Source organism: Miscanthus floridulus, chromosome 7, assembly GCF_019320115.1.
Source record: "Miscanthus floridulus cultivar M001 chromosome 7, ASM1932011v1, whole genome shotgun sequence".
Taxonomy (NCBI): Eukaryota; Viridiplantae; Streptophyta; class Magnoliopsida; order Poales; family Poaceae; genus Miscanthus; species Miscanthus floridulus.
This window is the reverse complement of record NC_089586.1, coordinates 134,162,350-134,168,296: the sequence shown is the minus strand read 5'-3', so window position 1 is coordinate 134,168,296 and position 5,947 is coordinate 134,162,350.

Sequence of the window (5,947 nt, the reverse complement as noted above, 5' to 3'; positions counted from 1 at the left end):
TATAAGAGCATAGGGGTTAATACCCCCACAGCTAGTCCCCGAGCACCATGTATTATGCTGCGATACGTCATTTTAACCTTCTCCGAATAGTAAAGCTTGAGTCCTTGACATTTCTGACCACCGTTATCGCCGGAGAAGTAGGTTGTCCGAAGAATGCATGGTGCTCTTAAGAAAAAAGAAAAAGATTTCCATCCTGTGAAAGTGTGCCCACTTGTATTTCTGAAAAGAAATGTAAGTGAATCTTGAAGCGTAGCATCCTTGATCATCAGAGGCGTAGGGGTCGAAAAACAAACACATTCACCGCAAGGTGAAGTGTGCCCACTTAGTCCCCGAGCCTGGTAGTAGGTGACGTAGTCACGTGGTGCCAGGGTCTAAAAAGAATTCCCAGTTAAGTTGAGAACCCAATCGTCGGACAGGCGATACGAGATGCACCGGCAGGTGCATCGTACCGATGTAGTCCCCAGGCTTGCTGGAAGGCGAAGTATGAGCCTTGTAGCAAGGTCTAAATAAATGTCTCTCAACTGTATGTGAGTACAAATCACATGTAGCCGAGGAGAACAATCTCCGAGCAGTGGTCGGGACAGTTTCCGAGCACATTAGTGGTCAGAGCAGTCCCCGAGCACGATAGTGGTCGTAGCAGTCCCCGAGCACGGCAGTGCTCTGGGCAGTCCCCGAGCACGGCAGTGGTCTGGACCATCCTTGAGCACAAGAGATGCAGCGAAAAAACGAACGCCGCTTGTACTATTATTTGGTGTATTTATTTATCTTCTTATTCTGTCAAGTCCAATCGTACACTTCTGGTCAAAAAAGCAGACGTGTATAGCACGTCATACTGTCTTCCTGCCGTTTCTAGCAAACAGTCGCTTGGCACCTGTAAAGAGGTGCGTCAGTGTGGGCCCTCTCACACTAGCAACGAAGAGGCGCATACACTGGTAACGAAGGGGCGCGTTTATTGGCGTAGATCTCGAGGTTGTGAAAACAACCGTCTGCGGCGCGTGCGCACGTCTCCTAAGAATCTCGGGCGGACGAAACGACGGAACTCCTAGTTATTTATAATATAGAACTGGTAAGTTATTTTTTATCGATCCCCATTATCATTCGCCGCCGCAGCCTTCTTCTTCCTCTTGCCAAACCCTATTCCTCTGAAATCATCACCAATCACCCCTCCACCGTATCCACCCCTTTAGCAAGGACACATTAATGGCGAAGAGGGACGCCCAGAAGAAAAGCGGAGTCATGGCGAAGGAGTGGTGGAAGTCAAGGAGCAATGAGCAGACCATCGAGGACCTCATCGCCATGGGAGTGCTCCATAACAAGGCGCTCGTAGGATGGCGCGCGCCGAAAGGAGAAAGCTACCCCGATCCACAACCAGGTGAGATTGTGGTTTTCGAGGATTTCTTCAAGCGGGGTTTTAGGGTTCCAGTGCACCCTTTCCTTCAGGGGCTCTGTTTGTATTACGAGATTGGGATTTGCAATCTGCATCCCAACTCGATTCTTCTCGTCTCCACCTTCATCCATCTTTGCGAAGCATATGGTGGCTTCCAGCCCCATTTCGACCTCTTTCGCCATCTGTTCTGTCTGCGGAAGAAAGGGAGCGGCGGCTCGAAGATAGCCGGAGGCGTATACCTCAATCTACGTGATGGGATGAAGGCCCAGTACTTGCACTGCCCTTGGAACACATCGCTAGACGAATGGTACAAGAAATGGTTCTACATCCGCGAAGAGCCGAACACGATCACCCTATGCGACGTGGGGTTCATTCCAGAGAAGAAGAACAGCTGGTCGGAGAAGCCCGAGCACTTGGAACAAATCGCAGAACTGCTCGAGATGATCCCATGGGGGAAATTGGATGGTCCAAGCATGGTCAGGAACTTCATCAGCCGAAGGATCCAGCCCTGCCAGAGGAGGGTACATCCGGGCTACGAATACCAGGGTAGCGCAGACCCAACGAGAACCAGGAAAGAGGCGCTCGACAAGATAGAAATCAAAGCCAGGATTGGAGAGCTATTCAACTTAGCTGATCCGAATTATGTCAGGTTAGGCGACATCGAGCATGCCTTCAAGCTGGCCCGACCTCCCCCAAAGGTAAATTATGTTGCCTTGTACCTGTAGAGTTATGTTGTAACGAAAATTGACTGCGTTGTCGTCTTTATGTTTCCTAGAGTAATGGCCGTGATAGGACAGCAGTGTTTGTGTCTCCACCCCCTGGTGTGGATTGGCCGCAAGTTGCTGGCCCAACCGCCCAGACCAGTGCCAGGGCCGAAGACATCGACTGGGCCATACTCGGGGTTGGGGAGGAGGCAATGGCCAGGGCTGCTGGCAAGAGGCCGGCGGCCAGCAAACGTCGTCAGGCCATCTTTCCCCTGTCAGATGATGAAACAGAGGATGCAGACATCTTCCGACTCGTTCCTCGAAAGAGGAGGAGACAACTGGAGTCGACGGAGCAGGGTGGCTCCTCCATGCCAGCAGGGATCGCATCACCGACCACTGCAACGCAGAGGACAAGCGGCAAAGGGGTCGAGCACCAAACCCCGGCGCCAGTACTGGTCGTGGAAAAAGACCCGGTGGCACCCGTCGAGCACGTGGAGCAGGCACGGTCGAAGAGACGCTCCTTCGCCACCTCATTCTGTGCTTCCAAGCTGTAAGTATTTGCAACCTTGATGTAAGCTTACAATTTGTATTGGATATTGTTGTCTTTTGAACTCATCTCTGATATATTAGGTCGGCGTCCACCGAAAATCCTGACCAGCTAGCCGGGTGCGGCATGGCTTCGCTGGCAACGGCAGAGAGAACTGCCTAGCAACCGGCTATGGAGGAAACTGTAGAAGAAAATCCACTGGAAGCTCAGCTGACAAGCGACCAGACAACAGTCCCCGAGCAGCTAGTTGAGAAGAGAGCCGAGCCAAGTACAAGTGCTCCGAGCACTAACCCTGCTGAGGGGGATACTTTGGCACCAAGGGGAGCAGACCAAGCCGAGGAGCAGCAGCCGGAGGTGGCACAGAGCACGCTTGCCGATGCTACGGCTTGTGGGAAAGCCATAGTGGTCGCAGAGACTGCAAACACCAGACCAGCGCCGCTTCCTGAACAAGAGGTCAAAGAGGATGAAGTAGAAGAGGTCCTTGGCCGTCCGCAAGACAAACGACAACATGTATATGTGTCGCGCTGGCGGGACAGCCATTGGGTTATGCATGAGGAAATCCCAGAGGTCGAAGAGACCTTGAAAGTTGAACGAGCGGCAAAACGTCTGGTGACGGAAGTCCAGGTATGTTTGGCTTGACCACTTGATCCTGCTATCAAGTCAAATTGTCTGACTTAGCTCTTTTTGCATGCAGGACTTGATGAAGACCGCAAGGTACCGGAAAAAGTGCTTCGACCAGATCGAAGGAATCACAGCAAGCAATAGGGAACTAGTGGCCGAGGTGGAACGCTTGCGCCACCAACTTGAAGCCGCCGACCAGGAGAGGACGGAGCAAGAGGCAAGAAACCAGAACCTGGTCATCCAGCTCAGTAACAAAGAGCAGGAAAAAACAAGTAAGTTGTCATTTTATCACAACAAATGCATGACATATTTTTTTGCGTAGTTGGTAGTAACGGCTGTAGTGCAGGCTTAGAAGCTGAAGTAGTCCATCTCCAAGAGGGGAATAGCCGTGTGGCCGCAGAGTGTGGTCGCCTGAAGGAGGACAACAAAAAATTGGCGTGGGACCAGTCTCAACTCCAGGACCGCACAACTAAGATGAAGGAGGAACTGAAAAGTAAGTGTTTCAGACCACCTTGCTAATTCTGTTGGCCGCCTTATCCTGTTGTGGCGTAACATTTTAATATCTTGTGCGTGTTATAGTTTTAAAAGTCAATGCCAAGAAGCATCTAGAAGCCGTGATGAAAGATCGTGATGAATGGAAGGTGCGATGCCTAGAGATCACCGAGGATCGGGACACATGGAAGAACCGGTGCTAGGAGGTGGCAACCGGCATTTTGCCCGTCCTCGACCTTATCGACCCGGCGCTTACAGAGAAAGTGCCAAGGATGCCGCAGCTCGGACTGGTCGAGAGATGCCGAAAGGCATGGGAATGATTCCAAGAGTTCGTGATGGAGGCGGGTGAGTACACAGGTGCACATGTGCTAAGCATGGTGCGTGCCCACTACCTCCTGATCGATCTCAAGCGCCTAGAGGCTGGGTACCCAAAGGAGGTAGACCCAGACAAGGCTGAGGAGCTTCAGATGACCCAGCTGGACCTGTCGTCAAAGATAATTGGCGATATTAATCTGTGTGGAGGCGGGACAATACCTGTACAGGGTACGCCATCGACAAGCCAGCTGGAAACGCCATCCATTGCGAGCCAACCGATGAAACCTGCGGTCTCGACCAGCCAGGCATCGGCGGGGCCATCCCCTTCAGCTCGACCAGTACAAGAGTCCTCGAGACTCAAGAAGGAAATCGGAAGCAGCGAGCAGCGGGCGCCGCACGTCCCGACCAGCCAATAGAATAGGCTAGAGCTGTAGAAGAAGGACATAGTTGTGTTATTGTAAACTTGGGCCTCTTCAGGCAAGCTTGTAATAACGTAACTGTATATCATCATAAGCTTGTTTGTTTTGTATAAAACGTATTTAAGCTTGAAACTCATGTTGGTGTAACTAAGTAAGAACATGTTAATGTTTTGTTTAGCTGTACCATTTTACTCGACACGTCATCCCAAAAAGTTTGTGTGGCCTTAGTTTGCCATGTGGTCGGAGTGTGAGGTGCGTGACCTGTGCACACGTAGACGCGGACAAGTCAAACCAGGGGGGACCTGTCGATCACCCGTAGCGTAGAGAGCGGATCCCATGCACGCGTTGGGAGGAACCGAAGACAGGGCCTGCTCCAAAAACCATAGAAGGAATGGTGGTCTGCTTTTACTGGTTAAGTTGGAATAACCATAAAATTCGAAGTGACACATTAGAGTGGTCGGAGGAATCATAATAGCTTTATTGAAGTAAATCAAAAGTACAAGAGGAGTATATATCTCAGTAGTTAAGCATAGAAACGTCTAAGCTTGTCGATATGCCATGAATTTGGTACGTTCGTACCGTCCAGGTGAGCTAACCTGTAAGACGTTGGTCGTGTGACTTCCTTGATCATGAAGGGCCCCTCCCATGGGGTTGTGAGTTTATGGACACCAGCCTGATTCGTCTTCCACTTCAGGACTAGGTCCTCGACCATGAAGAACCGCTCTTTAACGTTCTTGTTGTAGTACCTGCGCAAAACAGCAAGGTATTTGGCTGTACGTACACAAGAATTGAGCCGCTTCTCTTCTGCACTATTCACTTCTAGCTCCCGTACTGCATTGACCTTGCCTTCATCGAAGTTCTCTACCCATGCTGATCTGAAAGCTATATCTACTGGGAGGACTGCCTCAGCGCCGTAAACCATAAAGTATGGTGAGACGCCAGTGTTACGACTGGGCTGAGTTCTGAGGCCCCAGACTATGGCTGGCAACTCTTTGAGCCATCTTCCGGGAGCTTTGTCATTTTCCCTGTACATCCTCTTCTTCAATGCATCCAAGATCATGCCATTTGCCCGCTCGACTTATCCATTAGCTCTAGGGTGCGCCACCGAGACGTATTTTACTACTATGCTCCTTTCATCGCAGAAGTCCCAAAAAGCGTTCCCGGTAAACTGAGTACCCAGATCAGTGATGATGCTATTGGGTATGTCGAAACAGTGGATGACCTGGTCGAGGAACGTGACAGCCTTTTTTGAGGATGCCTGTACCAGAGGCATGTATTCTATCCACTTAGAAAATTTGTCGATCAGCACAAAGACGCATATAAATTTCCCAGGAGCCGGTTTGAAAGGCCCGATCATATCCAGTCCCTAGCATGCAAAGGGCCAAGAGGCTGGTATTGTCTAGATCTCATGTGCTGGTACGTGGATTCTCTTGGCAAAGAACTGACAACCCTCATAGTGGCG